This window comes from Acipenser ruthenus, chromosome 2 (assembly GCF_902713425.1).
Source record: "Acipenser ruthenus chromosome 2, fAciRut3.2 maternal haplotype, whole genome shotgun sequence".
NCBI classification, from domain to species: domain Eukaryota; kingdom Metazoa; phylum Chordata; class Actinopteri; order Acipenseriformes; family Acipenseridae; genus Acipenser; species Acipenser ruthenus.
In genome coordinates this window covers 44,239,912-44,258,723 of record NC_081190.1, presented here as the reverse complement: position 1 = coordinate 44,258,723, position 18,812 = coordinate 44,239,912, and the positions used below count along the sequence as shown (strand labels likewise).

Below are 18,812 nucleotides of genomic sequence, written 5' to 3'. Positions count from 1 at the left end.
AGTCCTGTCTTACTGCTTTAATGCAGAGTTACTGTTACACACAAGCATATCATAGTGGGTAACAGACGATAAAATGATTAGCGATAATTATTTACCAACGCAATACAATTATCGATGCAAAAACATTATCGATAATATCACGATAATCGATTATTGTTCCAACCCTAATATATATATATATATATATATATATATATATATATATATATATATATATATATATATATACTAATTGTATTTAAAAAAGCATATACTGCACATACCCTAACCTCTCACTTGCGTACAATTACTATTATTTTTAAAACTGACATCTCGATATTTCGAACAACCTGCCTGTCTCCAGACATGTTCCATAGCCATAACGTGACAATGGCGGCGTTTACGTGCACAAGTCATGCCAGTTTTCCTCATGACCTGTTTGCCGTACTTTTCAGGAAATACGTTGTTATGCAGTTCTGCTTTAGGGAGAAAAATTGGCCATACCAATGCAGATTACTCAATTCATAGTCATTTAGGGGAGGGGATATTTCAATGTCCATGTCTGCTTACTAAGTAGGAAAAGAACGACTCTGAATATTGTGAGGAGAGCTTCATGCGTTGCCATGAAGATAAAAACATTTAACAAGAGAAATTAATTCACGTGTTGCCGCGCACATTCTGAATTACGCCGCGCATTAGCTACTTGTTTGTCTGGTTACCTTTCCAACACACACACACACACAAAATTATATAAAATAATATATTTTATTTTTAATATAACCTACAATATTCAATTTTTTTGATATATATACAAGCCTGTTGTTACTCTACTGGACCTGGCAGCCATCAATTCCTTCGTTTTGTACAAGGTAGGAGAGATTTCATCTTGAAGCTACCCACAGCTCTTCAGCAGAAACATTTCAATCAGAAAGCTGCAGGCTGCAGCAGACCTGGATTCTGTGCTGCGAGTGAAACACATGCAAGATAAATCATGTTACTTTCGTTTTAGATTAAAAACTACTTTTGTTTTTACAGTTCTGTATGTGATATACCTGTTTACACACTATTTTTTTTTTTAAATGTGTATTATATTTTTTCATTTTTTCGGCTGTGCAGATGTTTAATATGACGTGCTTGAATAAAACGTTTGAGTTGTATCCGATAGTTTGTCTTTCATTTTAATATTGATGGTGTTTAAAATATACCGGCGGCTGTAGGTATGAGTATAACTGCGGCGGTTCTAGTGTTGCAGTAGTCCATAAATGTACAATGTGTGTGTTGGGGAGTGTCTATGTTTTGTACAACCTTTCTGCTGGAGATTACGTGATATTTAAGTCAGAAGAACGGGATCTTCACTGCTGAAACCTCGTGAGCCACAAGCACGATTCCTTCTCTGGTTTACATGGGCTTTTACAGCTATTTTTATCGTGAGAAAGCGATTGACCCTGCCTTTAAAATTGTGCTGCCAAAGGGACGTCCTTTTGTTGTTTCACGATGTATTCTCATGACAACATCACACAGTCATGACTGTAGAGTCGATTTTCAAGTGCATGTAAACCAAGCTAATGTAAACAGACGGTGTATGCCATTGACGTCTTAAGTAGGAGACACGGCTCATTTGTATACCTTTGGTTAGATAAAAAACAGTCCATTTGTATACCTTTGGTTAGATAAAAAACAGTCCATGATGGAAATCATATCTAAACCCATTACCGCTCTGTAAAATAACCAGGCAGTAGTTTAAAATCGTGTGTTAAATACTGCCCGGTAATGGTTGGAAATCACCAACTTCTTTTATGCATATGGCCCCTACTTAGGGTGACCAGATTTTGAAAGTGCAAAACCGGGACACATTGTTAAATAATTGATAAGACTAATTAAACCATGTAAATATAGGCTGTTTTAATGGTTATTTAAACAGTCATTCCTGTCACTCTTAGTATTATCTTTTTTTTTGAAGCAGCTAGCTAATTTGAGTATACTCCTGGGTGTATAATTTGTGGCTAATTAGTTTACGTAGCCATATTGTGTTATACGTATTGCGTACTTTTATATTGAGTTCAATAATAGTAATAAATTTAAAAATACATTTACATTTTGGCATTTCTTTCTTTTTTAACTCACTGTGTCAAGCTCTGTTTATTGACGTTGTTGATGTGGGTTGTGGTTTAACCTGGTGGCTTCGGATGCTCGCAACCTCTCGCTGCTCTGTCTAGGGCTAACTGAACAGCTACAAAATTACTTTATTACACACAATTGTAAATTGGAATATAAACTAATTAAAAAGGCAAGGTACAATGAAAAATAGGCACATACACCTGTGTTAATCACTTAATAAAAATAATGTTCTTAATTACCCTAGTATCTTGCTTTTTTATTTTATTTTGTTTTCACTGCAGGTGCCATACACAAAAAGCAGTTGTTTACATTATTTTGACAAAAGGTATTTAGAGTGTGTCGCACTACATGTGGCTGAAAATCAAGACTTTTGAGTAAAATGTACCGGGACCTTTGATGAAAAACCGGGACTGTCCGGCTAAACTGGGACGTCTGGTGACCCTACCCCTACTGTCATTTTTCAAACCACCTTTTAGAAGTGGTTGAAAAAGGACTTTTTTCTTTCCCTGGAAGTTAGTAAGCCTTGTAAATAATTACATAAACAGTAACAACAACATAATGATGGAAAACAGACCTAATAGGATTTTAAACATGTAACAATACAATATTATAAAAATGTAGGTGTAATGAATGCCCTATCGAGTTCATGGTAGCCTGTTAAGTTGAGAGGTCTCTTGTCAGATATATGCATTATGCAGGTTTGTTAAATAAATAAATACATAAATATTTATAAATGATCTATCAGGGATGGAAATAAGACATATACTTCATTACCCCAATATGTCATAATCTCAGGAGCATAACCAATCAGGCTCATAGTAAAGCCTGGAATAGTTCAAACTGCTATGCAATGGGAGCCAAGTTACATGTGGAGTATTGACACGTTTGTAAGATTTCCCCTCACTCGTATAGTGTTGTCTTGCTGACAGTCTTGAATAATATGTGCTATTAGTGTTATAGATATAACCCATACATAGACGAGATACATACGTATTTAGTACTTGACCGATTGTGATATCACTGTTTTGACTTCGGAATTCTTAAAGGTGACTAAAGTATGATTTATTTTTCAAGGAGGTGGCATCAACTGTAACAATATTGAGAATAAAGTACAATAGACATGTAATACAGGATATCCTAAGTAAAATATTTATTATCCCATACTGAAACACTATTGGTTGCTATTTGTCCTGACCTTGTACCCTTTATTTGCTGAATCCAGTGTCTGTTTACTTGACTTTCTTACAGAAAGCAGGAGACTTAAAATAAAATGCAAATCCACTATCGTTTGTGATTTACAATAAAAAAAAAGTTCATTATTGCTTCACACACCAGTGTCCTGGCTACAAATGACAAACACAAGTTACTCAAAGCTTTGTGTTTGAGGCCCTTGGAAAGCACATACAAAGAGTAAGTGGAACACTATCTGTTATGACAGAGACCATTTTAGGTGGCGACTACATCTTTGCAGGGTTATATAGACACTCCCTGCTGAATTTCTCACTGACCTTGGCATTGGTTGCAGACCTGTTTTGACTCCCATATCCAGGTTAGCTGGTTAGGTGTCACTTTTTTAGATGTTTACATGATTGGAGATAAATGTGATGCACAGCTGTATTTTATGATTCTCTCAGTCAAGTTCCATTGTAGATGTTGTTCAGTAAGAATTAACAAGTTAATTTTTATATGTTTTTTTTAACCAGTTTTTAAATTATTTTTATGTGCTGCACAGGAAATTAATTTTATAGTGTGGTGGCAGGATAAATCTAGGTCAAAAGGGAAAATAAATTCAGAAAAGCCAACTATTTTCATGTTGATGATGCAGTAAGAGTTACGTGTTAGTACAGGTACATAAAATGTGTAGGTGGGAAATGTTTAGAATATCAAAGGGATTTTAAAACATTGAATTTAATTCTTAACTTCTTTCTTTCTGGAGTACTACACCGAGCATTTCATCTCAGAAACTCCCATGAGGCTGCGGGCTGTGCAAGCCTTGTACAGAAATATTAACCTGATAGACAGCGATAAGTGCATTACATTTGCATCTGCTTTCACTCATGAAGGGAAATTACTTACGACAGGTTGTAAATTACAGGATTACCCTCTTAGAGAAAGGCACCGATACAGTCAAATGTCTTACAACAACCACTCAAGGGACTAAAATGACTTTTATAATCCTTATAGAATCGGTTTAATTAAATACTGTATGTGTACAGAGATTGGTCAGTGTGGTCCTTCTATACTAGTGGGAGGCCTATTCAGTTGATCTTAACAATATTGTTTAATTTATTAAATAGATTCTAATGCTAGTTTAATGGATTATCAGAAGATGGCAATCAGTAGTTCTAGGTTCTATTTCTCCAACACTTATTTAGTCTGCCACTGTCAATAAACCCCATCACATTTAGTTGTTGTAGCTAACAAAATAATTCCATACGTCTTATGTGTTGCACATGTTACAGCAAACATGTATTTTAATTTTAAAACATGATAAGTACATGTTGCTATGCTGGATTAAAGAAAGTGTTCACTTTTCACTAGATTATTTTGCTTCAGCAGTGAATTTTGAGTTAAAGAATGTGACTGTCTGTCAGTCATTACGGGAAGCAGCTGGTTGGTTAATGACAAAGGAAGGTGTTGAAGGAGAGGGGACCATTTCAGTCTCCTGGTGACAAAAGCGAAGAACTACCTGAGAGTAAGACTTGGAAACCTTTAACCTAGCGGAACATCAGATATCATATTTTGAAATAAATGTACATGTTTGCTAAAACACTTTTGAGGCTAATGTAGCAAATTGTTTAAGCAAATGTGGAATATTTTCTTAGCTAAAACAAATGTTATATTCTATGGGTTTGGCAGTTTAGACCAAGGTCATTTTGAACTACATTAGAATAAGCTATATTTTGAACCCCCCATCCAAATATTATTATTATTATTATTATTATTATTATTATTATTATTATTATTATTATTATTATTATTTCTTTCTTAGAAGAAACCCTTATCCAGGGCGACTTACAATTGTTACAAAATATCACAGTACAAAGTATCACATTACAAAATGTCACATTGTAAAGTATCACATTTCAGAATATCACCGAGGTTCTTGGTGGATAATGGTGGTGAGGAGGGAGAGAGGGTTGTGGATTTGGGGATAGAGATAGAACAACGGTGGGGGAGAAAGAGGGGGGGAACGTCTGATTTGGAGAGGTTGAGTTTGAGATGATGCGAGTGCATCCAGGAGGAGATGGCCGAGATACAGGAGGAAACGTCGGGGTCAGTGGGGAAAGGAGAGGAAGATCTGGGCATCATCAGCATTGAGATGGTACGAGGGAGCGGGTGTAGAGAGAAAACAGGAGGGGTCCCAGGACTGAGCCTTGGGGGGCACCTGTCAAAAGAGAGAAAGAGGTAGAGGGTGAGCTATGCCAGGACACCCGGTACGTGCGATCAGCGAGGTAGGAGAAGAACCAGGCAAGAGCAGTGCCGGAGAGTCCCAGGTCAGCGAGGGAGGACAGGAGAATAGAGTGGTCGACTGTGTCAAAGGCAGCCGAGAGGTCAAGGAGAATTAGGAAAGAGGAGAGGGAGGCAGCACAGGCAGAGAGTAGAGAGTTTGTGACAGAGAGAAGAGAGTTTCAATGGAGTGTGCCGGGCGAAATCCAGATTGGAGGGGGTCGAGCAGAGAATACGTTGACAGGAAAGCTGTACCGCTTGCTCAAGGGTTTTAGAGAGGAGCAGGAGAAGGGAGACAGGATGAAAGTTCTGGAGGGATGAGGAATCAAGGGATTTTTTTTTTTTTTTTATGATGGCGGTGATGCAGGCCTGTTTGAAGGCAGAGGGGAAACAGCCAGAGAGCAGAGAGGTGTAAAATGATATGGTCACAACACTGAACTAGTAATAACCAGCTGTATAATTCCCATCAATCTGTTAGATGTCATGCTCTTCTGATGCTGTAGTTGCTCCCAGGTTACACTTTAACTTACTGCAGTGTTTATATTTTGCAGAGCTGTAAAAACACTCTGAAAGCCTGTTTTTTTAATCAGTTGGAAGCTGTGGAAAATTATGCAAACTGTCTGACACTGCGCTTTGTGACTTTGGAAATGCAGAAGTTTCATTATTATTATTAAATACACAGGCTTCTCTTTATTAACTGTTTTAAACCAGTTTTATGGCTGTCCCTGATATTCTGTTCTTAGTATGGATGCAAAGTGTCCTGTCATGCTGCTGTATATTGGTGCACTTTATATTGAATAAGTTCAGAATATTTCTTAACTAATTTTGCACTTTATGTATGCACTTTATCAGCTATATGTTATCAGAATGCTGGGGGAACTGCTTTTATAACCCATCAATGCCACTGTTGTAAACTACCCAATGGCTATATAGTGTGCGGAATGCAACTTGTGGTTTTTGTACAGTAATTGTATGTTAGTCACTGCTCAATATATTAAACAAATGTGTGGTCATTTTAACAATGGTATATGGAAAAACAAACAAAAAAACAATGACCAATTCCATACAAGTGATGCCACCAGCAAATAAAATAACTAAAAGAGGAAAAATCTACTGTATAGTTATTTAAGCGAGTGATAAACAGTTACACCTGGTATAAAAGTCAAATTACCCAAATTAAATAACCACTCAATTTATAAGGAGTGAGCTCTTTGTACTCTGCTTTGTACACGACTTCAAGTGCAGGAACTGGCTGAATCTTTAACGAGTCTAGGGTCCTGTAACAGGGATGTTGAGTTACGTGTGTGGGTATCCGCTGATAGACAGGAGAGATATGGAGGTTGTATTCGCAACTCCGCTCAGCTGACAATAAAATTGCCAAACAATGGGTCAGTGCTGCTCCCACTAAAAGGGAGATCCCGCGGCAGGAACCTCCGTGACACACACTAATATACACTGGGGCCAGATTAAATAAAGCTTTGTTTTCAGCTGCCATTCTTTTAATAAGCAGCAATAAGGTGCTGCTGCAATGCAAGCGTACTGCAATGCAAGCAGCATCAATTACATGTACATAAATAACATTGTATTTAAATTATAAAAACATGATTACTGTTCTATATAACATATTTTTAAACTACATATGAATGTCTATTTTATTTCATTTATAAGGATTGCCTGTAAGAATAGGATTTTCACTCAAATGTAAACTAGAAGCTATGGTGACGTCACCAGTAAATTATGTAAATTAGTACCATTGAAGGTTCAGATCTTCATTCGGTAATGTGTTCTGAACCTTCGAATGTCAAAATGTACCTTACAGCCCTACTGCACATGGACTTGAATTAGGCAGGGAGGGAATTTTAACCTCCTGACCTGCCATATCTACCACAAATTTAATTTTCAAATTAAACACATTTTATTTCTAAACCAAACAAAACCACATTATTTCAACTGCAGGTCCTCAGGTCCATACCTCAGAATCAAATGTTCTGTGTTATTAATAATGTTATTGGTATTTAGTGATTTGGTCATTGGAACTCGGAAAGACCCGTACTAGTAAATATATAATTAATACATGTGCAGTTCTTGTGTGAATATGATTTCATAAACTATGTATTGTATAAATGAAATGTGTATTTAATCTTGCAGCATTCATGGTGTGCAATTTAGTTTTTACATGATTTGAACGCCAATGCTAAATTAATCATCATTTTTTATGTACTTTGCTGAACCTTTTAACTCTGAAGTTAAAGGGACACACTGTGGCTTCTAACTTTGTCCAATTAAAAGGAAAAGTGTTAAATGTACTTGCATGCTTGCTGCTAAGTAGTCTGCTGCTAAGTATTAGTAGGAATAATCTCCCCGTCTACCCAAAGTGTGAGAGTGCAGCGCAGAGCTAAATGCTGCCAGAGCTCTTAGATAACTCTGAAATCGGATCTCGCAAGCTGTTTATTCTGCCCTGTAGCAGTTACCATATATTTTGCTGGCTGAGACTGGGCACATGAGCATGTGACTGTAAATCTTCTGTTTCCCTTTTCTTAGCGCACAGTGTGGCTCTTTGTACTGTAAATGACTCTACAGTGTCAGAGGTTGGCTCTGTGCACTGAGGCAACATTTCATCCTCTCAAAAATCTAGAGCATTTTTGCACTCATTCATTAAGGTTTTATATGTTTTGTTCATTCATGTATAAAAGAAATCGCTGCAGCTTCCTGGTACAAAATCACTTCCTGTGCCATAGCTCAGTAACAAACCAACAGATGATAGGAAGTGATTGTGTACCAGGAAGGAACAGTTTGATTCTTTATTTCTGTAGCATTGTAATATTCCATTTTAGAGTAAAAAAAAAGCATGGTTACAACCAAATGATCTCCATCAAAAGAAAAGGAAAACAATTGATAATGTTTCTGGAGAAAAAAGACAGTAAGAAAATTAATTTGAAGCCCTTTGTTAGCACTTGTTGTTAACATCACTATAATAAAACATACAGTGACATGATGTTGTCAATGGAGTAGGTGTACTATATACTTTTTAATGATATGTGTATTAAGTTATGGCCGTGTCTGTGTTTGTACTGAAAATATCTCATTGTGAAAATATTCAAGGCCCACAAGGCGATGACTGCTGTTTTTGCCATGCATTTCTATTGAAAGTAATTGTCAACCCTAAAGTGAAACACTCATGTTAAATTCATAAGAAATTTAATGACAAAAAAGGCAAAAGCCATACATCATACACATATTATGAAGGAAAGAAAAAATACATTGTTTGCCAATATATTAATTCCAGTAAGTGAACACAGATTTATAGATACAACTTGTGTTCATTCCAGTGGTAATAAATGCTCCAAAATGTAAAATTTGTTTAGGGAAATTGTTAGAATGCATTACAATTAGGGCTGTCACGCAATAAAAAAATTTGATTGGTTAATTTATGAGCATTAGTTGATTAATCAGTAGATTAATCCGTGCACATTTTTAATAAAAGCAACAATCTTATAGCGGCTGCCCTGCACAGTAATACTAAAAAATTATTATTATCTGAAAAAAAAGCCCAATGGGAATTTGGTCTTTTAAAAGCATTTTTATTATTATTTTTATTTTAGTAACACATTTTCACAGAACAGTCGTTCATTTGGGCCACTGTCAGTCACATACCTAGCTTCCTGTACTTCTGCAGAACCTTAGACACCGAAGAGATTAAGCTGTTCAAAATCTTGTTACCCGAGAATACTGTGGCTATTGACGAGTGATTGCTTAACATGCTGTCATAGTCAGAAATCAGAGAAAGTAATTCCACATAACTACCTCTATATCAGGAATGGGTGCCTACATCGTGCCCTGTGAATGCCAGTTCTTGTTTGCCAAGGTAAACAACAGAATCAATCAAGCGTTTAAGAACCTCACAATGATTTTTTCTTAGTTGCTCATTGTGATGTATTGTATCCCTATGCTTCTGCTCATCCAGTTGAGCATCAATCCTGGTTTGTCCAAAGGTTTTGAGTGTTACAGTGGCTCGCAAGTGACTTTGGGAACGCTCATGTTTTTGTGCTGACTTCGTTAGACATTCTAGATTGCAGTAGCGAGTGCTGTTCCATATCCCCTTTTCTGTACTGAATAAAAGACTGAGTTCCAGCAGTATACTTTTTTTAATTGACAGCTACCAGTAAGCCACGGATACCTTTCATAATTTGAATTTTGGAAGTGTATATCCCTTCCCTTGCTGTGTCGGTTTTGGCATTTGTGGTGTATTTTTTTCTGAGAAATTTGTTTGATGAAATTGTTTTTTTTAATTTGTAAAAAGCAATTTGAAATATTACTTCGAAGTTCTTAATATAATTCTCAATAATTGTTTCTATAATAAGCAATATCGCATGAAATTCAGCTATTCTTACACCGCTTGCCCCAGCATATTTATGTCTCGCCTCTGCTCACTAATGATTGGACATCTGCATAACAAGGGGCAGATCTTTGACTCCCCCATTGGTTAAACCTAAAATTCTGCATGATTAAATAGTAAAAAAAAATGTATATGTGATCAGCTCTTTAGTTGATTAATCGGTCCGATTAATCTGTTAATTGGAGCAGCCCTAATTATTATTTAGTGCTGGGACAAATATCTGAATATTCGAACGAATATTTTTTGACATGTATTTCGATACATGTATGGGCAGCAGTGTGGAGTAGTGGTTAGGGCTCTGGACTCTTGACTGGAAGGTCGTGGGTTCAATCCCAGGTGGGGGACACTGCTGCTGTACCCTTGAGCAAGGTACTTTACCTAGATTGCTCCAGTAAAAACCCAACTGTATAAATGGGTAATTGTATGTAAAAATAATGTGATATCTTGTAACAATTGTAAGTTGCCCTGGATAAGGGCGTCTGCTAATAAATAATAATAATAATAATAATAATAATAATAATAATAATAATAATAATAATAATAATAATAATACAATAATCCGATGTTCGTATTCACTACAAATGGCAAAAATACCTTGCACTTATTTACCGTCTCACCAGAATTTGCACGACAGTTTCAAAAAATGGCAAATGAAAAGAGCTCCATGTGATATGCGATATTAATATATATATATATATATATATATATATATATATATATATATATATATATATATATATATATATATATCAAACACAGAATCAACACAGCAGCTCTTGAGCCTATTTAAAAGTTTTAGACAGCAAAAAGTAAAAAGTAAACCAGATTCTGCGCGCACATGCATAGTGATCTCTATAGAAAGCCACCTGGGATCAAAAATGCATTGTGCTGCTTTAGAGCGAGCCAGAATCTCATGGGACAGAAAAAAGGTAAGCATGTGATTCTGAAATGCCTCATTTTTAGACTATATATATATATATATATATATATATATATATATATATATATATATATATATATATATATTAGCTCAAAGAGCCAGCTGCCCAATATATATTTTGTTGCTACTTTCTGTTATGTGGAATGTAATGAACAAGAACCAAAACTGTGAGTTTTTTCCCCTTCACTTTACAACGCCATTTCCACATTTTGATTTTTTTTTTAGGAACTGACTTTCAGTCTTCCTCACATGTTGCACATTTGGATGTCCTGTTAAAGCTTTTTTGTTTTGTTTTGTTTTGTTTTAATAAGACGTACAGTGCCTTGCGAAAGTATTCGGCCCCCTTGAACTTTGCGACCTTTTGCCACATTTCAGGCTTCAAACATAAAGATATGAAACTGTAATTTTTTGTGAAGAATCAACAACAAGTGGGACACAATCATGAAGTGGAACGAAATTTATTGGATATTTCAAACTTTTTTAACAAATAAAAAACTGAAAAATTGGGCGTGCAAAATTATTCAGCCCCCTTAAGTTAATACTTTGTAGCGCCACCTTTTGCTGCGATTACAGCTGTAAGTCGCTTGGGGTATGTCTCTATCAGTTTTGCACATCGAGAGACTGAAATTTTTGCCCATTCCTCCTTGCAAAACAGCTCGAGCTCAGTGAGGTTGGATGGAGAGCATTTGTGAACAGCAGTTTTCAGTTCTTTCCACAGATTCTCGATTGGATTCAGGTCTGGACTTTGACTTGGCCATTCTAACACCTGGATATGTTTATTTGTGAACCATTCCATTGTAGATTTTGCTTTATGTTTTGGATCATTGTCTTGTTGGAAGACAAATCTCCGTCCCAGTCTCAGGTCTTTTGCAGACTCCATCAGGTTTTCTTCCAGAATGGTCCTGTATTTGGCTCCATCCATCTTCCCATCAATTTTAACCATCTTCCCTGTCCCTGCTGAAGAAAAGCAGGCCCAAACCATGATGCTGCCACCACCATGTTTGACAGTGGGGATGGTGTGTTCAGGGTGATGAGCTGTGTTGCTTTTACACCAAACATAACGTTTTGCATTGTTGCCAAAAAGTTCGATTTTGGTTTCATCTGACCAGAGCACCTTCTTCCACATGTTTGGTGTGTCTCCCAGGTGGCTTGTGGCAAACTGTAAACGACACTTTTTATGGATATCTTTAAGAAATGGCTTTCTTCTTGCCACTCTTCCATAAAGGCCAGATTTGTGCAGTATACGACTGATTGTTGTCCTATGGACAGAGTCTCCCACCTCAGCTGTAGATCTCTGCAGTTCATCCAGAGTGATCATGGGCCTCTTGGCTGCATCTCTGATCAGTCTTCTCCTTGTATGAGCTGAAAGTTTAGAGGGACGGCCAGGTCTTGGTAGATTTGCAGTGGTTTGATACTCCTTCCATTTAAATATTATCGCTTGCACAGTGCTCCTTGGGATGTTTAAAGCTTGGGAAATCTTTTTGTATCCAAATCCGGCTTTAAACTTCTCCACAACAGTATCTCGGACCTGCCTGGTGTGTTCCTTGTTCTTCATGATGCTCTCTGCGCTTTAAACTGACCTCTGAGACTATCACAGTGCAGGTGCATTTATACGGAGACTTGATTACACACAGGTGGATTCTATTTATCATCATTAGTCATTTAGGTCAATATTGGATCATTCAGAGATCCTCACTGAACTTCTGGAGAGAGTTTGCTGCACTGAAAGTAAAGGGGCTGAATAATTTTGCACGCCCAATTTTTCAGTTTTTTATTTGTTAAAAAAGTTTGAAATATCCAATAAATTTCGTTCCACTTCATGATTGTGTCCCACTTGTTGTTGATTCTTCACAAAAAATTACAGTTTCATATCTTTATGTTTGAAGCCTGAAATGTGGCAAAAGGTCGCAAAGTTCAAGGGGGCCGAATACTTTCGCAAGGCACTGTATGGAGTAAATACTTATTTGATTGCTTTTACTATGACAGTACTGAGTAAACCCATGTTTATGTCAAACATAACAGGCACTAATCAAACAATTTACTTAAGTTTAATAAGTTTGGTATTTTAAAGATGTCGAGCATTGGTGGGATTGGCATTGTACTGTTTAAACAGATTTTGTCTGAGCATAAACAATAACTGGAATTGCCTCAGGTAAAACCTAGACATGGCAGATGATGATTTTTTTTTTTTGCATTTTTTATGCAAGAATACGTTTCTGCTGCCACAAAATGTTATTTATACATCCAGGATATTGCTCACTGAGACAAGTCTGATTTTATGTGATTATTTTAATAATAGAAACAAGCATGGCTGTAAATACAAAATTAAACCTGTCAATGATATGTTGATTATTAAGAGATACACACTGACAGATAGCCTCTATTTATCACCATATGCTGTTGTGATACTTTCAATAACCTATGCCAAAAAGTGTCCTTAAAAAGTTTAATTACAACTGGATTAGAGGCTCTCTCTCTCTCTCTCTCTCTCTCTCTCTCTCTCTCTCTCTCTCTCTCTCTCTCTCTCTCTCTCTCTCTCTCTCTCTCTCTCATATATAAATGGTCAGACTAAGGCTGTTCCTCAAACAAAGTACATACCATCTGCTTAGAGATTTCTTAGTGTTTATCAGATCAGATTTGCCTTGGTTTGTGTGCATTTGAATTGATCTTAACAAGTATGTATTGCAGTAGGAGGTTATGGATGTGACTTCATGTTCCACTATAGCTCAGAGAAGTAAAACCAAAGCATATAAAAAGAGGAACAAGTAACCCCCCTTGTCATTGTTCATAGTATTCTCTTACTGTATTTGTATATTAGATAAAATGATTATATAACCTGTTGTTAACTGAAGCCAGTGTGTGGACTAGACTAAAATACTGTATCTGTCATCCCTATACTGCCACTCAGCGTTTTATAGTAATTTAATTATAATTTTGATTATGAACACTTCAACACTAATACTGGACTAGGAGTTCCTTTACTTCACTCTGGTACTTGCTCTGTGTGCATCAGATTACTATATATTTAAATAAAATAATTTTTGCACCAGGTTAAAGCTAAAAGCCAGAATACTTGGTCATTTGAGAATCATTCAGTCTCTAAGTCCACCCTGTCCCATTCTCACCTTCCAATATTAACATTTATGCATTCGATAAACTATGATAATGTTCCTCAGTATGCGGCCCGTCACCTGATTGGCCAGCTTTCATTCTGATGAGATTTCATTTTGGCATGCGACACAAATCTCCACCCATTTAGCTTAGTGTTAATGTGATATGAAAACAGCGGCATGGAGTAATATTATTTTCTTTAGTGTGGAGAAACTGAATATTCTTACAAACATTGCTGCACATTAATTCAAAGTGAAAAATCCACGTCTGTATCTAAAATGGCAAGTGATGTGTGGGATTAACACAACATCAACAAAGTGACGCTTCAGATTTGGCAAGTGAGTCAGAATAAGGGGATACAGATGCAGGTAAAGCACATCACTCGAAAATGCTTCACACTTTCCAGACATGGGCCAAACTAGCAAGGTAAATGTTACGTATAGCGGTCAACGTTTTGTTTTGTTGTGATCCTATTTTCTGTTATGGGAGAGCAATAAACGAAAACCAAAATACAATGGCAGGGATAACAAAAAAAAAAAAAAAAAGCGATGTCTGCTTTTGTACTGTTTCTGCCTGAAATACACACATGAAAAACTGTAGAATTTTAAGTTTTAACATCCTCTGCTTTCTAGTTAATTTAGTGGAGCAAAATAAAGCTTCACAACCTATTCAGGAATATTACAGTTTTACATATAGTTTTAGGATAAATAGTATTGGAAATCACTTTAATATCACTAGATTTAGCTGAGAATTATGCAGCATGTGATTGGAACATGCAAGTGAAAGTAGTTTTTGTATTCGTTTAATAATTTAAATACTTTAGCAATGTACTTTAGCTTAGGTATTGTATTAAGATATATGATTGATTAACCTGTTACTTTTGACCTGGTGTCAGAACTTTTTTTTTTTTTAAATCTTGCAAAACACCAGATTTTTGTCTCCAGTTTATTATAGAAAGGCTTGGGAAGTTGAGAGGGGCTGCTATATGTTTTAAAATGAGAAACAGTTTGGCTTTATTATAGAAATACATGAAAAATTAAGTGCATATGTCTATTTTCTTTATTTTTCATATGATAAACTAAGTAGTTTTAGAAAAAAATAGCCATGCGGCCACCAGTAAATGTTCAGGCACCGGAAATTGGAAGAAATTATTTTCCCTCTGTTTCCTGTCATGCTATGTATTTAACTTTTCATTTACATTTAAATCCATTGGAGCTAGAACATGCATATTTATACACAGCTACACTTTTAAGGCGCTTAATAAGATGCTTATACAACATAAATAAAGCGATCACTAATTAACGCGCTTTCATTAGTTATGAATGCTTGCTGCGCAATCATTTTCAGAACATTTTCTAGTTTTAATAAAATTAAATTGAATAACATGCTGTTTTAATAGCATTACAGTGGGAGTTGTATAATTATTTGTTTGCAAGATGTCGTTTGAATATTGTCAGAAAAATATCAGGAAAAATATATTTGCTTTCTATTTTTATTATTAAATGGCAGTCAGACATTGTATAATTGGCAGCGTTTACATGCACAAGTCATGCCAGTTATCCCCACAAGCTGTTTGCTGTACTTTTCAGGAAATGCGTTGCTATGCAGTTCTGATTTAAGAAAAAAAATTGGCTGTACCAATGCAGATTACTCAATTCATAGTCATTTAGGGGAGGGGATATTTAAATGTCCATGTCTGCTTACTAAGTAGGAAACGAACGACTCTGAATATCGCAAGGAGAGCTTCATGCGTTGCCATGAAGATAAAAACATTTAACAAGATAAATTAATTCACGTGTTGCCGCGCACATTCTGAATTACGCCGCGCATTAGCTACTTGTTTGTCTGGTTACCTTTCCAACACACACACACACACACACACACACAGAAAATTATATAAAATATAATTTCTACAAGTTTTACTACTTAGAATTTATATTTGTGTGGGTTAGAGTTTGTGGAACACTGCCTTTTACAAATCATGTTTTTATTTTGAATATAACCTACAATATTTATATATATATATATATATATATATATATATATATATATATATATATATATAAAGCCTGTTTATAGCAGCAGCTCAACCTGGATTCTGTGCTGCGAGTGACACACACACAAGATAAATCATGTGTTACTTTCATTTTACATTAAAAACTACTTGCTTTTACAGTTTTCTATGTGCATATACCTGTTTACACACTAGTTTCTTTTGAAATGTTTATTTTATTATATTTTTTCATTTTTTGAAGTAGTGCTTTATATGTGGTAAGTTAGAAAATAAACCTGTTTATGTTTAATTGTTCATTTAAATACGGTGTTTCGGCTGTGTAGATGTTTGATATGATGTGCTTGAATAAAACTTTTGAGTTGTATCCGATAGTTTGTCTTTCATTTTAATATTGATGGCGGTTCTAGTGTTGAAGGTTACGTGAGATTAAGTCAGAAGAACGGAGTCTTGACTGCTGAAATCTCGTGAACCACAAGCACGATTCCTGCTCCAGTTTACATGGGTTTTTACAGCTATTTTTATCGTGAGAAAGCGATTGACCCTGCCCTTAGTCACGCTGCCAGGAGGACGTCCTTTTGCTGTTTCACGATGTATTCGCATGACAACATCACACAGTCATGACTGTAGAGTCGATTTCCAAGTGCATGTAAACCAAGCCATTGTTAGTAGTTATTTCTGACATGTATTAGTTGATTGATGCAAGTGTAGTGTTGCAAAGGTCTGTTACTGTATGTAAAGTACGATTCGATAGTCAGATTTTCATGACCATTTAAACAACCCCCCACCAGTACTTGCATCTTGAGCCCCTTGTGGCCCCCTAAGGTTTGGACATTGCCTTATCTTTTTAGAATTTAATTGCTGTTTGCCAAGGAAGCAACATAAGGCCTTTCTTTACTTGTGATCAAACACTGGGAGAGGAACACTATGAAAAATTGCTTTCATGTGATGTATGCTTACAATGTGTGAAATTTTCAATTTACAGTTTTAAGTGGTGTGCTCATGCCTGTGGTCCTCTGTGATACTCTGGGCTATGGCCAGCGATCCCCTTCTGCCAGAGCTCCCAATCAGTGATTGCTGCTTCTAGCAAACATGGGGGCATATTCTCAAAGCATTGACTCGTCTTGAATTAACTCCTATTTTTTTTAATACTGAAGTACATGTAATATAATTTAAGGCATCTTGAACTACAATCAGGTTGTTTGTAACTGATTTTGTAACATTAAGCAGAATTAACATGAAATTAACAGAAGAACAGTAGTAAGCTCTTTCATTATATACCCCATTGTATTTTCTGAGTAGTGGTTTCTCTTGTTTGCACAAGAACAGTAAATAAAAGAACAATATTTAGACTAAGGTTTAAAAATATGACGTTCTTGCAGACTTGTGTGCACTGTGTGGTTGAGCAGTACTGTATATTGATGCCATTGGCAAGAACATTTAAGTTAGGTAGAATGTGACATTAACACATTTAGGACATCCATTGTATAAAATACACAGTGCATAAACTCGAATCATTTCCCAGTGCATTATCTTGAACACGTTCTTCAGATCTTGATGGTGTGCTCCTGCTTTAATGTAACTATTGACATCTTGTGGCTACTTTTGGTACTACAAGAAAGATAAGATCATTTTAGTACAGTACCTTGAAAATCTTGGGTTACAGTAATCTCTTAGTGTACAGTAATATAAGGTGTCATCATGTTAAATGAAATACTTTATTTTACTTTTCATATTTTGCTCTTGCATTATCTGCTTCAAATATACCAACTTAATGCAGCAACAGCAGCTATGTACAAAATACTGTACTGCTGTATTGTAAACACTGGGGACTCATTGTTAAAGAATCTAACTGTATACATTAAGTGTGATGCTGTATTTGAGTGTCAACATTAGAATTCTGAGGCAATTTCATTGTGTAGACTTGCATTGTGCTTCATTCAAATATACAAAAGTTTTATGTTGATGTTATTGATGTCAATTTTGCTTGTGCTGCTAGAATCCACAGTCTCAAGCTTGATTGAATTTACTATACAAATATTGGGACACAGCTGGCATTTTCATCTTGATATAGACAGACAACAGCCTGCTTATAATGATGTCCAATATTTGGCCTTTTGCCCTCTCTGGTTAAGTGAGGCATAGATACAATAGATATTTTTATGTTGCTGTGAGACCCCCACATAAGTGTGTGAGAATGAGAGGGAGGTTAATGCTAGTACAAGCGAGATAGGCCTCTTCCCAAACTATAGCAGTATATTACATATTAGAAATAAAACTGAAATATGGTTAAAACCTGACATCAGTGAGGCTATTGACTATTTTCCAACGATTTGTTTGATAGTTTTTGATAGCTCTGGAAACTATGAATGGTCAGTTTTACCTCTGAATACAGTACATTTTAAAGCAATGTTTGGATATTTACATCTTCACAAGACTATAGTATTCACACTATACAAATGCATGCATATTTAGTTAACAAATAAATATAATAGGCTCCTTCCTCTTTATATTTCACTTTATTTAAAATGAATCTGAATGCAGACCTTAAATAAGTGGATTACCAACAGTAAGAACAGTAAGGATCACATTCGCTCTTGGATGACGTATCAAACAGAAGTAGGTTGTCTTACAGTAATCACAATCTCGTCATTGTGACATGGAAGTGATGAAAAAGTTATTTGTGGATTTGGCTGCAGTGTGCAATGCCCTAATGAAGCCAAGCTAATATCAACAGAGTGCATCAGTACTACACTATAGGCAGTCAGACTAGTGTGTCCATATCGTGCCAAGTTTGAGAGAAAACA

The 18,812-nt window shown here is 35.9% G+C and overlaps 1 protein-coding gene across 4 annotated transcripts in view; it reads left to right on the top strand.

The window, feature by feature from the left end:
• Positions 1–18,812, top strand: part of LOC117409362 (nuclear receptor ROR-beta) — an 89,133-nt gene that overhangs the window by 15,753 nt on the left and 54,568 nt on the right. The gene's annotated exons all lie outside the window — the stretch shown is intronic.